Genomic DNA, 22,436 nt, shown 5'->3' on the forward strand with positions numbered 1-22,436 from the left:
CTTGGAAACCTGGACACGCCCCTTCAATAACTTTTGCCCCTTCAAGAAGACCTGACGTCAGACGCCATTTCACCGCGCACCTGCTCACAAACTTCTTCACCGAACCTGCATCACTTCACCGTTTTCCCACGGTTAAGGTAAGAATAATATTAGCCGAGCATTTGATTAAGGTTCAATTTAGCAAGTGTTTACATTATGTTTTGATTGGAGTAGTGAAAAACGGAGTGTTTGCTGCTGTACAGCACATCAAAGCAGACACACGTGTGACGGTTTTATTTTCGCGTCAGTGGCTGGTTGTTTTTTATACCAATGCATGTTGAACACGTTGTGTATTTGGTGTTTAAATTAGAAAGAGGGCTGTGAAACAACTCATTTGGTTTCACAACTTTCATGAAACTACGTTTCATCTTGACTGCAGCCTTGGACAGTCGCTAGCCCGTCTCCGGACCCCCCGGGTTGAGCTCCTTAGGGGTCCAAAGGAGCTCAACCCGGGGGGTCCGGAGACGGGCTAGACAGTCGCATACATTACAGTTCCCAACTTCCCGCATGACCGATGCAGCGGATTGACATTTTAATGGACGCGTTACGTGTGAAAATACAATCCGTCTTTGGATGATTAAATGTTTAAGCCCTATTCATAGTTTAGTTGTGTTTTTGATGAACGTGCTCATACTGTAGTGTATATCTATACCGTCCATGGCCAACACCTCCTCAAATTGAACGGCCGAGGGTAGCCAACGCGAGTACCCGGCCTCTGTCCCCGACACACACACTCGTCACGGCCAGCAGGACAGCGCTGTGTCCGTGGTTTTGCGAGCTGAGCTGTCAATTGCATTAGCATTAGGACAAGTGTGGCGAAGTAGAAACGTGGAGAGAGTGTGTTTTGGAACAAGCTAGCAGTGGTGTACATTGATTTGTGTCAAATGGAGTCTGTATGGCTGAAGATAAATGAACACATGACGTCGGTGGGAGAGGAGTTAGTGTGTTTTGGACAAACAGCGTGTTGTTTTTGTGTCAGCTGAAGCTTCATGTCAGAGTGTTTGTTGTGCCTCAGTGAGGCCAACCTCTTCCAGAGAGAGATGGAGACACTAAATCTCAGCTGGAGAAACATGTTGTTTGCATGCATGCATCGCTGCCTTGCATTTTTTGATGAATTGAACATGGTGGACCCTCTTGTAAACAAGTGTAATGCTTAATTGGATCGTCCACTCACAGTTAACAGCCTTTGTATTGAGTTTGTGCTTGAATTGTACTGTAATTCTGCAAACTGTTAATACATATTTCAATCAATCAATATCAATCAATCAAAGCATGCTATGTGCTACTATGCCAAGTGACTGACAAGTGTTGAGTCTGTCACTCACTTTGTGTGATTTATGGCGTTGTCTTTCTGTTAAAATCCAAATATGTTAACTTAATAACTCTGGACATATTACGACATTGTTTATTAATTGTGCACACGTGTAGCCTATTGTATTTCCCCACAGTCACAGACCAAATGTTATTCTCACAGTTATTATAACCAGTTTAACTTGCAAATATATTGTGGTTTAATATCGTGGTGGTTTCTAAGCATAGCCCAGGACATTGGACATAGACATTGGTGATCTTGCATTATAGTCGGTGTCAGGGGAAAAAAGGGTCCACATTTTGTGTGTGTGTGTGAAGCACACCTGCCCCAAATATAATGTTACTGCTTATTGGCTACATTTATGTACCTGCTTGTGATTCATGCATTGAAAGATCTGTCTGTTTTTATCAGATGTCTGATAAGTTGTTTAATTATGTTTACTGTGATGTCAGTCTTCTCGACTGACTTCTATGCTTGGAAGTATTCCTTGTCATTGGAGGAAGAATCACAGTTTAACCAATTTAACCCTACACATTGGCTATTTCAATACAGCAGATATTCAGTACAAGGTTGTAGATCAGCTATTTTCCAAACATGTATTTAAAATAAAGTATAGTATAGAGTCAATCGCACACATTCACGCGCGCACGCACGCTGTAGTCATGAGGTTTCACTAACTGTTTTTACTGTGATTTCAGGGTGGCTTCTCGACCGACCCACCCACCCCACCCCACCCCAGCCAGCCAGCCAGCTGACACGTCCACTGCAGCTAGCTGGACTGGAGTGGTTCAGTCACACGGGTATTCTTTTGAACTCTGGTCCTAGATTGGCTAACATCTACAAGCTCAATGTTTTGCCTGACCTCTATGCTTGGAAGTATTCCTTGTCATTGGAGGAAGAATCACAGTTTAACCAATTTAACCCTACACATTGGCTATTTCAATACAGCAGATGTTAAGTACAAGGTTGTAGATCAGCTATTTTCCAAACATGTATTTAAAATAAAGTATAGTATAGAGTCAATCGCACACATTCACGCACGCACGCAGTAGTCATGAGGTTTCACTAACTGTTTTTACTGTGATTTCAGGCTGACCGACCGAACCACCCCACCCACCCAGCTAGCTGACTGGAGTGGAGTCCACTGCAGCCTGGACTGGAGTGGTCACCATCACCAAGTCACACAGGTATGACCTTCACAAAACACACAATGTTCTCATATTCTTTTGAACTCTGGTCCTAGATTGGCTAAAATAGCCAATGTACAGTACAAGCTTGTAGATCAGCTATTTTCCAAACACACGTAAGCTCAGCTGGTGGTGACTCCACTCGTACTAACCACGAAACATTAAATATCAATAAAATAAAAATAAACGTAATTGACATTCAGTTTCTGTTGTGCGACGGGCAGATGCAGCCACCCGCCTACCCAGAAATGTAGTCTCTGGGTTGTTTGACTCGTTTCTAACGCTTATTTTGTTACTCTTTGGGTATATTTGTACATTTCCAGTACAAACAGATTTAGTAGTAACAGATTTTTAAAATAAAGTATAGTAGAGTCAATCGCACACATTCCAGTTAAAACTGCTAGTTCGCACACGCACGCACGCAGTAGTCATGAGGTTTCACTAACTGTTTTTACTGTGATTTCAGGCTGACCGACCCACCCACCCACCCCACCCACCCAGCTAGCTGACTGGAGTCCACTGCAGCCTGGACTGGAGTGGTCACCATCACCAAGTCACACGGGTATGACCTTCACAAAACACACAATGTTCTCATATTCTTTTGAACTCTGGTCCTAGATTGGCTAAAATAGCCAATGTACAGTACAAGCTTGTAGATCAGCTATTTTCCAAACAGATTTTTAAAATATAGTAGAGAGTCAATCGCACACATTCCAGTTAAAACTGCTAGTTCGCACACACACGCAGTAGTCATGAGGTTTCACTAACTGTTTTTACTGTGATTTCAGGCTGACCGACCCACCCACCCACCCACCCCACCCACCCAGCTAGCTGACTGGAGTGGAGTCCACTGCAGCCTGGACTGGAGTGGTCACCATCACCAAGTCACACAGGTATGACCTTCACAAAACACACAATGTTCTCATTCTTTTGAACTCTGGTCCTAGATTGGCTAAAATAGCCAATGTACAGTACAAGCTTGTAGATCAGCTATTTTCCAAACAGATTTTTAAAGTATAGTAGAGAGTCAATCGCACACATTCCAGTTAAAACTGCTAGTTCGCGCACGCACGCAGTAGTCATGAGGTTTCACTAACTGTTTTTACTGTGATTTCAGGCTGACCGACCCCCCCCCCCCCCCCCCCCCCCCCACCCACCCAGCCAGCTGACGTCCACTGAAGCCTGGAGTGGTCACCTGCACCAAGCCACAGAAGCAAGTTGCAGCTGTCGCACAGGTAAAGACCTTCACATAACACGCAATGTTCTCATTTTCTTTTGAGCTTCCTTCAACCCCAAAAATAGCCAATCTACAAGCTCATTTGTTTTGCTTGACTCCAAATATGTTTGAAGTATTCCTTCTCATTGGAATTTATGGAAAGTAGACTTGCAATAGTGTAGTGGTTAGTTTGATGCACTTCTGCATTCTGATGTCTGTACTGTACAATGTCATTTCATGTGTTTGTAGGACCACAGCATTGAGTCCTGTAGAGAAGCTGTCACCAGAGTCCTCATTGTCTTCCTTGGGGAAAAGACGGAGGAGTTGATCAAGGATTACAAGGTAAAGAAAATCTACCTCTGTTCTAAACTTCTTGCTAAAAGACCTAGCCTATAGAGCACCGAAGTCTGACGTCACTTTCAGTAGAGGGCACCAACACACAGGTTCATCGTTTTATTTGCATTGAAATCTCCATAGGGCTATTTTAGGTCTCTTCATATAAGAACTGTGTTTGAAAAATAAACCGACCACCCCGGCCTTTCTGTCAGCGGAGTGGCTGTGCGTCGTTAATGATGTCCATTCATATTTGATACAGCCAGTTTCTGGAGAAAATGGACTTAATGTGGCCGCAAAAGCCTTGAAACTAAGGCAATGTCGCTGCTAATATACGTCACGCCCAGCTGTCAACAAATTGCGTTCCTGAGATTCCTCGTTGACGTAAGCTCAGCTGGTGGTGACTCGACTCGTACTAACCACGAAACATTAAATATCAATAAAAAAATAAACGTAATTGACATTCAGTTTCTGTTCGACGGGCAGATGCAGCCACCCGCCTACCCAGAAATGTAGTCTCTGGGTTGTTTGACTCGTTTCTAACGCTTATTTTGTTACTCTTTGGGTATATTTGTACATTTCCACCTTCAGTCGATGCTTCATATCCATATGAGTGAAAAGGCCGGGGTGATGCAAATAAAAAGTACATGAACCTGTGGACTGACGCCCTCTACTGACAGTGACGTCAGGACTTCGCTCTATATGGCTCTATATGAGACAGGATTTTGCCATCTAAAATATAGGGTATCCGTGTGACATCATCATACCCGGGAGTTATGCGGGAATGCCTACTGAGTGGCACAAAACTACTTTCTGGCCTTGACACATACATCCAAACAGAAAAGTCCTATTTGATTGCATTAAATTACTTTAAACGACTTTAAATTCACTTCATCACTCACTTTGCCACTCAATCTGCCATTTACTTTATGCATGTGCATACCCTCTATAGAGCCTATCTGATGGCTTGGTGGGATCAATGGATGGTCAGTTGGCTGGTCAGTTAAGTAATATCATGGTCAGCAGGCTATACCAAATACTAGTAGTTTTGGCACATGTTCTAAAATGTCCTGGTAGATTGTGAGGTTTTCACTGTCAGTGATGATTTTGGATGCCATCTGCTGGTGTCGGTCCACTGTGTTTTATCAAGTCCAGAGTCAATACAGCCATCTACCATGAGATGTGTTGTTGACAAGCTTTATGGAGATGCTGATTTGCTTTTCTAGCGAGACTTGGCACCTGCCCACAGTGCCACAACTACTAGTAACTGGTATACTCACCATGGTATTAATGTTGGTGGAAGGTGTGAGACACTGGCCACAACAATACAAATGAGATTACAGCTGCTGTCAAAGCAAAACTGGGCTTCTATTAGCCCAGACCACACTTGCGACAAACTGCTGTGTAGACTGCAGAGAGAGCAAAGACAAATGCACCTTTTTTGTTTTAGCATATTCTCACTGTCTCTGTTTTCCCCAGGTATTTGATGACGATGATGCAGCTGTCCAAGAGGCCATCTCTTCTAGTGTCCTGAGCATCTTCGAGTACAGCAGAGGTGGTGGTCTCGACAGAACGGCCAGGGGATCCGCAAGTAATTCCGACGGGGCATTAGTCCTAGGTTGTCGTTTGTCTGACCAATGACCAGTCTGAACTAAGTACTGCACCCTAGGCCATAATGACCTTTAGAACACAAACAAATATTTTTTAGACAGTCATGAGGGCTATCATCCACGAAAACATTAGGCCAATAGAACATACTTTTAATTGTTTTTAGAAGTAGCCCTGAGGGTTGGCCTCCATGAAAAGATTAGTACTTTAAACTTGAATTCAAACCAAATACTTTGGGAGACATTTTGGTGCTTGCGTCCAGCTCAAGAAATATTTTCTGAAACGCCTCAAAAGTGTACTTCAAAGGCTTGGGGTAGGGAATGCATACATCAGGCCCATCAAGTATTTGCAACATCAGGGATACCATTATGGCCTAATGTTTTCAATGAGGCTATTCTTCACTTGCACAATGTAGGAGGCGGGACTAAGGGGGACTTCCTGTTGGGATATCACCCCTGTGTTTGCTTCCTGTCCATCGGGAGTGCATGTAAGTCAGTCATTTTCTACGGACAATTATAGTATTTTCTCGTCACTTGTAATTTTTTTAATTAAGTTTAAAAAAAATTGTATTCATATGGTTCATTCATTTACCATTCGTTTTTATCGTAATGTTTTATTTAGGGTTTTTTTTCTCAAGGGGAAAGTTGTATGCTCCAGTGTCTGTCTGTGCTGCTGCACTATACATACAGGAATACAGTACAGTACGGTGGAGTACAGTACAGTGGAGTACAGTACAGTACAGTGGAGTACTGTATTCCACTGTACTGTACCATACTGTATTCCACTGTACTGTACTGTACTCCACTGTACTGTACTCCACTCCACTGTACTGTACTGTACTGTATTCCACTGTACTGTACTGTATTCCACTGTACTGTACTGTACTGTACTGTATAGTGCAGCAGCACAGACAGGCACTGGAGCATACAACTTTCCCCTTGAGAAAAAAACCCTAAATAAAACATTACGATAAAAACGAATGGTAAATGAAAACCATATGAATAAAAGGTTTTTTTAAACGTAATTTAAAAAATTACAAGTGACGAGAAAATACTATAATTGTCCGTAGAAAATGACTGACTTACATGCACTCCCGATGGACAGGAAGCAAACACAGGGGTGATATCCCAACAGGAAGTCCCCCTTAGTCCCACCTCCTACATTGTGCAAGTGAAGAATTGCCCTCAGGGGTACTAATACAAATTATTTACATATGTTCTAAAGGTCATGGCCTAATCATTACCTCTGATAGATGTGTTAATGGACTCTATATTTGAACAAATACAATTATGTTTCTTTGTGTTTTTGTTATGCACTGATAATTTTGTTAAGAAAAGCCAAACACTGTGGGTCCAATGGGGCCCACAGAGCCATAGAGAACCACATTACACTGTGGGTCCAATGGTTTCCACTGCCCACAGAGCCATAGAGAACCACAGTACACTGTGGGTCCAATGGTTTCCACTGCCCACAGCCATAGAGAACCACAGTACACTGTGGTTCCACTGCCCACAGAGCCATAGAGAACCACAGTACACTGTGGGTCCAATGGGTTCCGTGCACTGCCAACAGCCATAGAGAACCACAGTACACTGTGGGTCCAATGGGTCCACTGCCCACAGGGCCATAGAGAACCACAGTACACTATGGGTTCCACTGCCCACAGGGCCATAGAGAACCACAGTACACTGTGGGTCCAATGGTTCCACAGGGCCATAGAGAACCACAGTACACTGTGGGTCCAATGGGTTCCACTGCCCACAGGGCCATAGAACCACAGTACACTGTGGGTCCAATGGTTCCACTGCCCACAGGGCCATAGAGAACACTGTGGGTCCAATGGTTCCACTGCTCACGAAGCTATCATATTGTGGCTGCATTTACTTTGTTTTTATGCACTGATATAATTTAGTTTTAAAAGAAACTGTATAACCTTATGTTCCAATTTGAGGAATAAAACAATAAATTGTTTTTTTTATACCTGATGCCATTTGACTCTTGCTGGTGGTGTTCATAGGACAAGACAAACATTTATGTTTGAGTATTTTCAGTTTATAATCAGAAGTTGTACAGTTCAGTTTGTAATCAGAAGTTGTATAACTTCTGATTACAAACTGAAAATACTCATTGATCTTTTTTTAATAAATGGGGTGGCATTTTTATATATATAAAAATTCCACCCCAGTTTATTTAAAAAAATCAATGAATTTAATTGAGTCAAAAACGTACTTTTATTAAACAAGACTAGTTCTTGTATAAAATACGTAATCCATTCAATTCAATAGTCTACATTTTCCAGTAAAATCTACAAGATATATCCAGTAAAATCTACAAGATATGTCCAGTAAAATCTACAAGATATGTACAGTAAAATCTACAAGATAATGTCCAGTAAAATCTACAAGATATGTCCAGTAAATTTTACTGGACATATCTTGTAGATCCAGTACATTTTACTGGACATATCTTGTAGATTTTACTGGACATATCTTGTAGATTTTACTGGACATATCTTGTCGATCCAGTAAATTTTACTGGACATATCTTGTAGATTTTACTGGACATATCTTGACGATTTTACTGGACATATCTTGTAGATTTTACTGGAAAATGTAGACTATTGAATTGACTGGATTGCGTATTTTATACAAGAACTAGTCTTGTTTAATAAAAGTACCTTTTTGACTCAATTAAATTCATTGATTCTTTTAAATAAATGGGGTGGCATATTTTTATCAGTGTGGTGCTCGTTTGAACCACGGCTATAGAACTTAGGCTGTTTCAACCAATCAGATTGCTTCCTCGAAACGACCTGTGGGGTTGAAATGGTTGAAATGGTTAAACTGCTTTTTAGTACTTTTGTATTAACTGTTCCCATGGGTGGTCTAAGACAATCTTCAAACATTAACAAATGTGGAATAATTTGAAAGATTTTAACAACAAAAATGTAATGGAGGTCTCTGCCACAAAGTTTTTTTCAAATGGCAGTCTGCGGCTAAATACACAATATCAATTTGGGGGTCCTTGACATGGAAATGTTTGAGACCGCTCTAATGCCCTGCACTCGGAGCACTTAAAGCACTTAAAGAAATACTGCACTTTATACACAACGCACTTTAGTATACAAATATATGTTGCCCTCTACAATGCTGCTGTTGTCATATAGTCCAATAACATATGAGCCAATTCAAATGTGTTTTAGTCTTAGCCTTAAATGGATGTGCCCGTCTGGCCACAGCCTACTTGGGAACGATGCAAGTTGGGAACCTATAGTATGCAATACACGGTATATCCATTGACATAGCACCTGTTTTAACTGTCTGTCTGTCTGTGTAAGAAGTCCTTGTGCTGTGGTAAACGTCTGTGGAGAATGTGTGGAGAGTATTGTGAAAAGTGGACTGAGCAAGAAATCAAATTGCAGAGAGTTTACCGTTAACACCTAGCTACAGTGTTATTGAACATGCAACCATTTATATAGGGGGCCAACCTACGATGTCATGGAATCACCATATTTGGTCAGATACGTTCCATCCCACGTAATGGAGCCCAAGAATGAGTCATCCCAGTGTGAAATGTAGGTTCCAGGTCCTAGGCGGCGGTGGCTCAGGGGTAGAGTGGCCGGATGGTAACCGCAAGGTTCCCTGTTAAATCCCGGGCTCCCCCAGAGTTAGTGTCGAAGTGTCCTTGAGCAAAACTCTGAACCCCTAATAATTGCTCCTGATGTGCAGGTTGGTGCCTTGCATGGTTTCCGCCGACATCGGTGTGTGAATGTGTATGACTATGTGAATGGGTGAATGTAATGCACAATCAATGTAAAGCGCCTTGGATAAAGGCGCTATATAAATGCACCATTTACCAGAAAGCTAAATCTGAAAGGATAAAACTATGACATAGTGGGTGCCACAGTAAAAACAAAACTATGACATAGTGGGTGCCACAGTAAAAACAAAACTATGACATAGTGGGTGCCACAGTAAAAACAAAACTATGACATAGTGGGTGCCACAGTAAAACTATGACATAGTGGGTGCCACAGTAAAACTATGACATAGTGGGTGCCACAGTAAAACTATGACATAGTGGGTGCCACAGTAAAACTATGACATAGTGGGTGCCACAGTAAAAACAAAACTATGGCATAGTGGGTGCCACAGTAAAACTATGACATAGTGGGTGCCACAGTAAAAACAAAACTATGGCATAGTGGGTGCCACAGTAAAACTATGACATAGTGGGTGCCACAGTAAAACTATGACATAGTGGGTGCCACAGTAAAACTATGACATAGTGGGTGCCACAGTAAAACTATGACATAGTGGGTGCCACAGTAAAACTATGACATAGTGGGTGCCACAGTAAAACTATGACATAGTGGGTGCCACAGTAAAACTATGACATAGTGGGTGCCACAGTAAAACTATGACATAGTGGGTGCCACAGTAAAACTATGACATAGTGGGTGCCACAGTAAAACTATGACATAGTGGGTGCCACAGTAAAACTATGACATAGTGGGTGCCACAGTAAAACTATGACATAGTGGGTGCCACAGTAAAACTATGACATAGTGGGTGCCACAGTAAAACTATGACATAGTGGGTGCCACAGTAAAACTATGACATAGTGGGTGCCACAGTAAAACTATGACATAGTGGGTGCCACAGTAAAACTATGACATAGTGGGTGCCACAGTAAAACTATGACATAGTGGGTGCCACAGTAAAACTATGACATAGTGGGTGCCACAGTAAAACTATGACATAGTGGGTGCCACAGTAAAAACAAAACTTCAGTAAAACCTTTGAGTAGTTTTTTCCACCACTGCCAACAAACTCGGAGAGGAGATTGAGAAATAGACCCCTGGGCCAAATTGGTATTTATCTTCATCTAATCTGAGGATCGTTAAAACGTCGTTACCCAGGGGGTACGGCGTATAAAATCAATAGGGGGGCCTGCATTGTTCGTCGGGGGGGGAAATGGCAAGCTGCGCTGCGCGCTGAAGCCATTCTTATTGTCTAACCCATTGAGACCCGCAACGCCTCTGTGTCACCTAAATAGCCACTTCTACCATTATTTTAAACTTTAGCTGTTAAAAAATAGCAATGCCGCAATGAGCTTGTAGATCTGCTATTTTTGAAAAATCATGAAAATGTGTGCAAATCTTATCCTTTCCCAGCGAATGTTTGTAAATCAAATATTTGCTTCTGGGGGGGTCCCCGGAACAATATATTTTCAGATGTGGGTCAGCGTGCAATTACATATATTTTTTGGGTTCCTTGATGTGAAATTATAGTTATAGAAGCACTGACGTAGAAACATTTTTTTGTAGAATCTGGTCTCCGGTCTCAATGGACTAACAAATTTTGGGCGGGAACCCTTTTGGAGTTTTAAACATTATGTTATAATTTAGCTATTGAAAAATAGCAGATCTACAAGCTCATAGCGCGCCACCGAGTGGCGCGCTACGAGCTTGTAGATCTGCTATTTTTGAAAAATCGTAAAAATGTGGCGCAAATCTTTGAATATATATTTTAAAGTGAATGTTTTGAACTCAGGTCTCAATGGACTAATAATGCTCCTGCTGAACTCCTGAACCCTCATCATTATCCTCCGTTATGCTCCTGAACCCTCATCATTATCCTCCGTTATGCTCCTGAACCCTCATCATTATCCTCCGTTATGCTCCTGAACCCTCATCATTATCCTCCGTTATGCTCCTGAACCCTCATCATTATCCTCCGTTATGCTCCTGAACCCTCATCATTATCCTCCGTTATGCTCCTGAACCCTCATCATTATCCTCCGTTATGCTCCTGAACCCTCATCATTATCCTCCGTTATGCTCCTGAACCCTCATCATTATCCTCCGTTATGCTCCTGGACCCTCATCATTATCCTCCGTTATGCTCCTGAACCCTCGTCATTATCCTCCGTTATGCTCCTGAACCCTCATCATTATCCTCCGTTATGCTCCTGAACCCTCATCATTATCCTCCGTTATGCTCCTGAACCCTCATTATCCTCCGTTATGCTCCTGAACCCTCATCATTATCCTCCGTTATGCTCCTGGACCCTCATCATTATCCTCCGTTATGCTCCTGAACCCTCATCATTATCCTCCGTTATGCTCCTGAACCCTCATCATTATCCTCCGTTATGCTCCTGAACCCTCATCATTATCCTCCGTTATGCTCCTGAACCCTCATCATTATCCTCCGTTATGCTCCTGAACCCTCATCATTATCCTCCGTTATGCTCCTGAACCCTCATCATTATCCTCCGTTATGCTCCTGAACCCTCATCATTATCCTCCGTTATGCTCCTGAACCCTCATCATTATCCTCCGTTATGCTCCTGAACCCTCATCATTATCCTCCGTTATGCTCCTGAACCCTCATCATTATCCTCCGTTATGCTCCTGAACTCCTGAACCCTCATCATTATCCTCCGTTATGCTCCACAGCTTCTGTCCAAATATCATCATTTATTTGTTTTCCCCCCCTCCCTCATCCCTCTGATCATTTACATATGCATTCGAAGAGGCTATTATTATTTCTATTACGATCGCGAGACCCTCTCTCCGTCGCCTCCTCGGCGGCTAGCAATGTGTGCTTTGGGTCTAATTGGCGTTGAGGCCTTTTTAGCCATGAGATCTGCCTTTCTATGGAACCATGCACAGCTGACTCCATCATGTCGTTATTGAGATCTGCCTTTCTATGGAACGATGCACAGCTGACTCCATCATGTCGTTATTGCACCGGGGCTTGGGTTATTAGTTTTATATACTGTTGGCCCAGGTGGTGCTTTTTGCTTCACTGTGTTCCTCCACCCTTCCTATACTGTCAGCGGGGTGGAAAGTAACTACAGTGGTGTGCACAGATAGTGCCCTTTTGAACGTAGTAGTGCAGCCCACCTGCCCTTTGCCCTCTGGACAGCAATGTGCCCTTTTGAAAAGTCCACATACTGTACACCAGGGGCGCCCAAAAGGTAGATCATGATCTACCAGTAGATCATAAAGCCTGTGCAGGTAGACCACATGACATGCCCCTAAAAATATATTATTTAAATGTAAAAAAAAAAAAATCTGCCACTTGTATTAAGGTGCCTTGATTGCCTGTTATACATGCAAGAAAACTCTACCAATTCAAAATGTTCACTCTGTATTTCCCATTCCAAGTGCGTTAGTCTTATATGTAACACCATCGCCACTATTCCAAAGCCCACTCAAGGACATTGTTTAACTATTTTCAGCAATTGGATAACATTTATTTGGTGGGTAGATCTAGTTGAGCTTGTCATTTTGAAAGTAGTTCTCCGGCCGGACGTAGCGCGTGGAAGGAACACGTTATTCCGACCAGTTCCTTTCCCCTCCATCAGGCGCCCCGGCTGGCCAGGGGGAGGTAGTTTAGAGACCAGGATTAAAAGATATATTATATTTTCAGGTCGGGATACCAATTTTAACCAATCAGAAGAGAGAACCCGACAAAGATAGATTCATCACGTTCAGTTATTAGTGTTCCTGTTCCACTTCTGTCTGCTAATTTATTTTTTTGTTTTGTTTCTGTTTCATCTACTTCCAATTTCATTGTTTATCCATGTATCCTGTATGAGTTAGTTCTCTCTCCTGTTACCGAACAAACAAACACACACTCTATGGAGATGATTAATAATTGGAATACAGGAGCTATTTAACACTTCATTTAACAAATAAATATCACTCACATCCCCTTTCAATCGGAGAGAGTGTATACCAATGTTTGTACACTCTCTCTTCAGATTGAAATGGAAACTCAATAGGCCTGTATTTCTCAGTGAGGCGAGCATGCCATGTCCCGGGTGGAGACATCATGTTGCACCTCCATCGGTTTTCTTTAAGGATCTATGAACCTTCAGCCGCAACACCACCCAAAACTGTACTTAATCTCCACATCATAGGGCTTCGGTGATATAAGTCCACGTTTGCGGACAATGTGAGGGTCCAGCCCTGCACTACTAAGGCAAACAAACGGAACTCATGAGTCATGACGGAACCCTTTGTTTGATTATTGTGCATCGATTCGTAAAAATAATTGTCTGTGAAAGCAAAGACGAGGGAGATGGTGTGCTTGTGCGTGCGTGCGTGCGTGCGTGCGTGCGTGCGTGCGTCACAGAGGAACGGGAAGATGATGGTGTTCAGTGTCAGGTATGGAAAAAGGGCTGTTGTTTTTGTAGACCCCCTTCCCTTCCATCATCCCCCTCTATATTGTCCCACCACAACCAGCCACCCCCTCCTCCTCCTCCCCCTCCTCCTCCTCCTCCGCCATCCTCTTAATGAACTCCCCGCAAATGAAATGCCATCTGAGCAGCAGAGATGCGAGCGATAGGCGAGGGTCCCGCTGGCTGTCGGACATGGGCAGGATATTGCCTTGTACCTCTGCAGAGAGCGAGAGAGAGAGAGAGAGAGAGAGAGAGAGAGAGAGAGAGAGAGCTCCGTCACTAATGACAAATGGATGCTGTAATTATATGAGCCAGGCTGCAAGAGAGTGAACGCTGTCTTTGGAAAGGTTCTTTACACCATGGTGGGTCTGAACCTTTTCATGCCGCAAATCATAATAATCAGTGACAAGCACTTGGAATTTTATAGGAGTCGAGTTGACATGGAGCTTGTTCATTTTTTTATTGATGACGAGCATCTTATCGATCAGGCTTATCGAGCTGGGTTCTTATCGAGCATTTTCTATTATTTTGTTGAAAGACGGGAGACAATATATTCTGGACAGAACCAGTATCTTTTACTAGGGCCTTCAAATACAGTACTTTTGTAACAGACGGAAGGCCATTGAACTATTTACCAATAAAATAATATTATATAATAGCTGTGGGGATTTCCTAGATTTAAATGACTATGGAAAAAATGGAGGTATGTTTTGCAAAAAGGGACTTTTGTTTGGGAAAGAAGACATGAGTACTGTATAAATCTGGGTTGTAATGTAATGAATTATGTAATGTAAACTTTCTGTAAATGCAATTGTGAAATGGTGTCTTATAAACCCATGAGGGTTGGGCACATTGTGTGCAGGACACAAAAATAAATAAACAATCAATCAATCAAAACATGATGATTATGCAAAGGCTAAACTTATGTAATTTAGATAGCATTTTATGTAGACATAACTCTCTAATGTATACTCAAAGTCAAAGTCAAAGTCAAACGATTTGTCACACACGTTACCGCAGTGAAATTTGTTTTCCGCATTTGACCCATCTCTTGGAGCGGTGAGCCGCAGCCAAGGAACGGTGAGCTGCAGCCGTGCTGCGCTCGGGAATCATTTGATTAGTAGATTTGACCCCCCAATCCAACCCTTTGATGCTGTCTGCTGTGAATTAGCCTGGGCAGCGTTCCATTTCGGGGGGTTTATGATCCGGTCGGGAGCGGATGGTAACTTCCGTCATGTTGTAGTCAATGATTTGTAGTCATCTGGCAGGAAACCACAAGGAGGAATCAGTACTATGAATGGCGGAATTCTTATTCCGCCTTGTGGTTTCCTGCCAGATGACTACAAATCAGTGACTACAACATGATGTAAATTAACCATCCGCTCCAGACCGGTTCACACGGCCATTTTGTGAACACAGACCAGGCTTTCCTCCGAGGTAGAAAAGCCTGATTACGCAATGTTAGCTGTGAATACCCCACAGTGAGGTCATGTGAGACGAGGGTCATGAGTGACAGCGAGAGTGTGTTTGAGGTGACGTCTGAGGGCTGGCTGGCTGGCTGGCTGGCTGGCTGTGTGTGCGTGCGTGCGTGCGTGCGTGCGTGCGTGCGTGCGTGCATATTTTTGGGGTGATGTCTGAGGGCAGTGACAGCGAGTGTGTGTGAGTCTGAGGGGGGGTGAGCCTGAGGGGTGTGTGTGTGTGCGACTGTGCCACGCGCGTGTTTGGGGTGATGTCTGAGGGCAGTGGCTGTGTGTGTGCGTGTGTGTGTTTGGGGTGATGTCTGGGGGGATCGCCTTACGTCTGGTGTCATCACCCCTGACGTCCTCCGGGGCGTGAGACAGACACCCCCGCTGCTCCGTCCGTCCGCTCGCTCCGAGCCGCTCGCTGGAATTTGACCCTAACAGGAGGGGGTGACACACCGGGGTCACCTTAGGGGGGGTTGGGGGGCCAAACGTTGTACACGGTAGGACTTTCGGGAGCGGCTTGGTCAGAAACCTGTTCACATACTTAAAGGGGCATTCCACTCATTTTCAACATTTTACTATGTCATTAATATACCTTAGAGCTGTTGTAATGTAATAATAAAAAGTCCCCCCTATTCTGTGTTTCCTAGAACTGGAGGTCTGAAAAAAATCATTAACATTGTGAAACACATCTTGATGATTTCAACAGTTCTAGGAAACACAGAATGGGGGAAACAGCTCTAAGGTATATTAATGGCATAGTAAAATGTTGAAAATGAGTGGAATGCACCTTTAAAGGCATAGTATAAGTTATCTAGTAGTTTACCTAAAAATCACACCTGTGTGAACTGAGCGGTGCAACTAGTACTGTGTTGAGTCCTATTTAGTCTTGTTCTGCTTGTAACTATTTCTATGTATTGTTTTCGTTGCTTTGTTTCTTATTGTTATTGCCGTTTTACTGTCGACTGTGTGTTCCTGTTTTATTTCATTCTTTTTACTTTGTACAGCACCTTGTAACGATTGTTTTGAAAGGCGCTTTATAATTAAAATTACCTTACCTTACCTTATATTTACTGTACTGTACTGTGGTCTGTACTGTATTGCATGTACTGTGCTCTGTACTGTATACTTTGATTATTTTTAGAAGAAATCTTTGAGAAATGACAGTTACCGCGTGGGGGCCCCCCGGAACATCCAGACCCCCAGGAACAGGCCCAGGGGGTCGGCCCTGTTCTGGTGAGCCTTCCCGCATCCGAAACGGTCGAGAAATGACAGAGTTATCGACGCGTGTTGCAACGTTCCGTGCTCGGACACGCATACTTACATACATAGGGACACACATAGCTGCGTAATGGAGCAGAGGCACCGCTCAAAAATACACTGCTCCAGTGGCTGATCACTATAGAGTGTATTGTTTTGTTACATAATCCATCCATCCATCTTCAACCGCTTATCCGTAGTCGGGTCACGGGGGCAACAGCTCCATACCGGACTTCCCTCTCCAAAGCAACATTAGTACTGTAACTTCATTCTGGGGGATCCTGAGGCGTTCCCAGACCATTTTGGAGATATGATCCCTCCATCTGATCCTTGGTTTGTCTGTGTTGTTAAGCCCTAACCACACCAAAGGTCCAAATGGTTGCAAGGAGTTAACGCTAAAACCTTTGGTGTGGTTTGGGCCATTGAATTCCATGCGTTGAATCACTAGGGACGACGCGTGTCAACGTGCAACAGGACATATCACACAGCAGGGACAACGCTAAAACCGTCTCGACCCTTTGGTGTGGTTAGGGCTTTAGGGGCTCCATTTTCGTCACCGCTAAACCCCTTATCCCTAAACTTCTTTGCCTTTTTTTACTATTTTGCAAAACATTTTTGAATAGTTACAATGGCCAGTCTACAAGCTCACAACGTGTCAATGTAGATTGGCTAGTTGAACTATTCAAAAATGTTTTTCAAAATAGTAAAAAAAGACAAAGAAGTTTAGGGATAAGGGCTTTAGCGGTGATGGAAATGGAGCCCTAGGTCTACATAAACAGAGGTCAAAGTTGCATCATACAATCAGACATGATTAACCTATGTCAACCTGGTGACTGTATTGGGCATGCGTACTAGGCAAAAGATTTTCAAAATTGTTAAAAAATAAATAAACTAGTTGCGCTACTATATAAGTTTGTAGATTGGCTATTTTTTTCTCTTTTTTGCTTTTTCCAAAAAGCCAGTGACTAATACAACAATACAAGCACCTTGGAAATTGCTACTGTACTTATCCAACAGCTTTTACCCATTCAGGACGGGAACTCCTTTTGTTGTTTTAAGAATGGTGTTATACTTTACCTATTGAAAAATAGCAGATCTACAAGCTCATAGCGCTCATAGGGCTACGAGCTTGTAAATCTGCTATTTTTGAAAAATCTTATGTGGCGCAAATCATTGAATATATGTTCTTTCAGGGCGAATGTTTTTAACTCAAATCTTTGCTTCTGGGGGTCCCTGGAACAACATATTTTCAGATGGGGGGGTCGGCGGCCAATTACATACATTTTTTGGGCTCCTTGACATGAATTAGTTTGAGAACCACTGACAGATTAGAAACATAGGTTTTGCAGAAAACTGTCTTTTTTTATTTTTTTGAATCGTCCTCAGTACAGGTCTTGCAACACTTGCAGTAGAATCTCCCATCAGCCTATAAACTGTGTTTTGATATCGATGCGACCAGCAGACGGCCAGACTTTGGAATAACCGTAATGTGGCTGTTGATTGAGTAAAACGAGCGGGGAGAGAGGTCGGGCAGATGAAAACGCCACGCCTCATATAAAAAGGCCGTCCGCCGTCCCTCCGTTTCAAATCACCTCATCACCGAACGGGACCGGTGAGGAGGAAATTATGTCTGGGGAGGTGATTTTCACCATCAATTGGGCAATAAACTGGGCCCCATCCCAGACACGGTGATAAGGCCGTCTCTGCGTATATGCCATCGTTCATGCTTATATGGGCGTGTATATATCCGTAGCCAGTGGTGGAAAAAATACTCAATTGCTTTACTTAAGTAAACGTACCAATACTGCAATTTAGAAGTACTTCGTTACAAGTAAATAGTACGGAATTGAAAATGTACTTGAGTAAAAGTACAAAAGTATCAGCATCAAAATGTACTTAAAGTACTAAAAGTAAAAGTACTCATTGTGCAGAATGTCCCATTTCACAAGTTCAAAATGTGTACAAAATCTATTGAAAATATAGCCCAAAATGTATAGCGTTGAAGTGGTTAATGTATGTTTTCTAATCAAAATTTAAATCTCTAAAGTAACTATTAACTCAAATTTTCAAATAATTGTAGTGAAGTAAAAGTACAAATTTTGGCTCCGAGATGTAAGGCTGTACCCTAGCCCTTTTTTAAAAATAACCTTTGAGATATCTGTCTCGATCAGAGCGCAGCGCGTCTCCCCCGCACACACACACACACACACACACACACACACACCGTCAAGTGGCTCCGCGAAAACAGCTGATCTGCAAGCTCATGTGAGCTTGCTGGCAAGCAGCTCGTTAGCTGTCACTCGTTAATTTGTTCCACCTGTATTCTCAGCAAAACCTCCGTCACCGTGACCGTTTTGCTTAACAATGATCAGAGTTCACTGCTTTTTGGCAATAGGCTATGACGCTGTGTGATGCTAGAGAGCATATGTGACCGAGTCTGGCAAATTCAGTCATTTTTCAGTTTTTTACAGATTATTAAAGTACAGAATGTAAGCTTTCATATGATGTATATCAATGAAATTGGAAAATATATGAAGGAGATATGAGCATTTTAAAGTGATTGTACCATTTTCCCCAAAGCTGAGAAAAGCTCCTTTGAATGTTCACTACATTCTGACACCTAGAGCTGTCTAGAAGTGGGTGTGTCAATGGGAGGAACAATAGGTACTTAACTCCACCCATAATGACTCACTAATCACCCCCACGCATGTCAAGGGAAGAAGATAGGAACAACATTTAAAACATTATTTAAGATCTTACACCTTAGGCAGGGTTGGGAAGGTTACTTTTAAAAAGTAATCCCCTACAGTTACAAGTTACTTGCTAAAAAATGTAGTCAGTAACGTAATCCGAGTACCACAATTACAAAGTAGGGGGTTACTTTCAGTTACATTTGGATTCCTTTTAAGCAAAACTCTATTTAATTAGATAAAACATGTTTTACCATTGATAACCAGACAAGAATGTTGAGCCTATGAAATTAAGAAAAGGACAGCTGGTGGATGGAAAAGAAGCTCCACCTCCGCGGACGATTTGCGCGACGGCCAGATTCCCGGAAACGCTCTCCTCCGCGCAAGTCGTCCGCGGAGGTGGAGCTTAATTTCCATCCACCAGCTGTCTAAAAACTCGGAAAATAAGCTGCGCACAGCTTAAGACGTGCGTGGCTGTCGACCGTTTTGCGCTTAGGTGTGGAAACAGTGTATGAGACGCCAGCTTCATTCAATGGTCAGGCTTTTTGTTTGTGCTTAACACAGCCGACGCGAATCGCGTATCAATAAGTTATCAATTAATCAAACGTCGGGTGCGAACCACGTATTCATACGTTTTAATCACTTTTTTATAGCATACTTTCATTCATCTTTTTACCCACCCGGACAATGAAGAACCATCCCCCTATCATTGCTGCTTAGTCCCGCTCACGTGATCAGAAAAAAAAAAAAAAAAAAGAAAAAAACCCTCCCCTCCTGAAAACAGGAGGGCGGGCCGCTTTACGTGTAGAAGCCACTAAGCCAGTGTAAAATGGACGCGCCCATGGAATGATCCAGTCGGTGTGTGAAAAGAATCAAATTTCACCTAACCTCGCCTCACCAGGCTTTCCTCCACCTATTGGCTTTCACACAACGATTCCCCCCTCCCCTCCTGTTTCTCCTGCAGGAGGAGGGCCTTGCGAGCTGGGGCTCTGTCCTGGCTCAGTGGCTCTGTCTCTCGGAAAAAAACATGATGAACGGATCGCTGCCTAAACACATATGCACCGGATCCGATCGGCATTGCATTGCATACGTCTGCAACACACATGGACAGATGCATGTTTCCTTCTTCATACTGTAGCGACCAAACGATCCCCGAGCCTACAATACTACGAACTAACCACAGTATCGAGGGGCCGCCACGACAACAGACAGTGTGCCGTTGGTGGATCACGTATCGCCATGCAGAACCGTCATAATCGGAGATCGCTCGGACGTGTGATTGTAACGCTTTTTTATTCATTATAATTGTAGTGATAAGACCGCAATGAACGCATCGGGGACGTAATCGACCCGGGTGTAATGTATAACGAACTTTTCCGCGTCCTAAACCGTGGTGTTGTGATCCGTTGTCGTCGACATCACAGCCGGGTGAATCTTTTTTTTCCCTCCATCGCCCCCAACCTGCATGCCCAGGCATGTTCTCTTGTTAGTAAATATACTTCACTAGCTTGAAAAACAAAATCAGCTGTTGATGACAACGCGTCTCACCGTTATACTATAGTTCTGAACCGAACGGTGGAATGGGACTTTTTATAGCCGTACGGATCAAGACTTTTGCTGCCCAATGTGCCCATGAACCCCCCCCCCCCCCCCCCCCCAATGTTTTGCGATCAAGACAATGAGGCAATCATCATCTAAAGAAAGCAGAGTTATGAAGGTTTATAGTCAGACATTGACAGGCAGATATAACAATAAACACAATAAATATGCTATACATCCTATACACCGAATGAAAGCCCTGAATGTGTACTTTTACGAGGAAAAGAGTAAACATTGATCCCATGTACAGTTTGTCATAAATTGGTTACATTGCACATTGCGCCCACCAGATATAACTGCAGAGAAGACATGGACCCGAACTCAATATTCACAAAATAAGGCCTATAGCGACATATAAATACTATATACCGTATGAAACAGAAGACTCTGCTTTCATAAGTGAGCGGTGCAACTGTTCTCTACAGTTGCGCGGTGCAACTGTAGAGAACAGTTGCACCGCTCACTTCACAGGGGTGTGATTTGTATTATTACAGTAGAAGTTTACAGACCAAACTGTAAATAAAAGGTTTACATGACTTTCTGTCTCAGTCCGTATATAGCGAGCTGTAGTGAATAAGTACAGAACAGTTGCAACGCTCACTTCACAGGGGTGTGATTTTTATTATTACAGTAGAAGTTTACAGACCAAACTGTAAATAAAAGGTTTACATGACTTTCTGCCTCAGTCCGTATATAGCGAGCTGTATTGAATAAGCAGAGAACAGAATATGGGACAGAGTTGCACCACTCACTTCACATGGGTGTGATTTTTATTATTACTACAGTAGAAGTTTTTGAGTGGTGTAAACCACTCCTACAACTGGCTTTTGTGTGCATAAAAAAATGACCATGGTTGCTATGTTCAAAATAATTTCTGACGTAATTAAATCACACCCGGGTGAACTGGATGACCGTAGCAACCGTGGTCATTTTCTCTGCACAGAAAAAGCCAGTTGTGAAATCACATCCGGGTGTGATTTCATTACGTCAGATCAGAGCTGATCAGGCTACATAATACCTTACCTTATTTCATTACGTCAGACATTACGTCAGACCACAGCTGATCATGCTATATAAAACCTTACACCACTCAGTTCACACGGGTGTGATTTTTTTCTTATGAAAGCAGAGAGTCTTCTGTTTCATACGGTATATAGTATTTATATGTCGCTATAGGCCTTATTTTGTGAATATTGAGGAATTCACGTCCATGTCTTCTCTGAAGTTATCTGGTGGGCACAAGCTGCATTCAATAACCAATTACTGTCTAACTGTACATGGGATCAATGTTTACTCTTTTCCTCGTAAAAGTACACATTCAGGGCTTTCATTCGGTGTATAGGATGTATAGGATATTTATTGGGTTCAATTTTATATCTGCCTGTCAATGTCTCTGACTTTAAACCATCCATAACTCTGCTCGCTGTTCAAGATAACCACTTCCAGGCAAATGCAGGTGTTGCAAAAAGGTCAATATCTCCAGAATGGAACATGGTAAAATCAAAATGTATTTTTTAAATTGAAGTGGACAAG

At 42.8% G+C, this 22,436-nt stretch overlaps 1 long non-coding RNA gene across 1 annotated transcript; it reads left to right on the top strand.

Moving 5' to 3' along the window:
- The first annotated feature begins 3,688 nt into the window (after positions 1–3,688).
- LOC306915233 lies at positions 3,689–6,359 on the top strand. Its single transcript, XR_013788781.1, has 3 exons — positions 3,689–3,773; positions 4,004–4,096; positions 5,567–6,359. It is a non-coding gene; the product is annotated as an uncharacterized lncRNA (long non-coding RNA).
- Positions 6,360–22,436: the final 16,077 nt, after the last annotated feature.

Source organism: Electrona antarctica, assembly GCF_951216825.1.
Source record: "Electrona antarctica genome assembly, chromosome: 22".
NCBI lineage: Eukaryota > Metazoa > Chordata > Actinopteri > Myctophiformes > Myctophidae > Electrona > Electrona antarctica.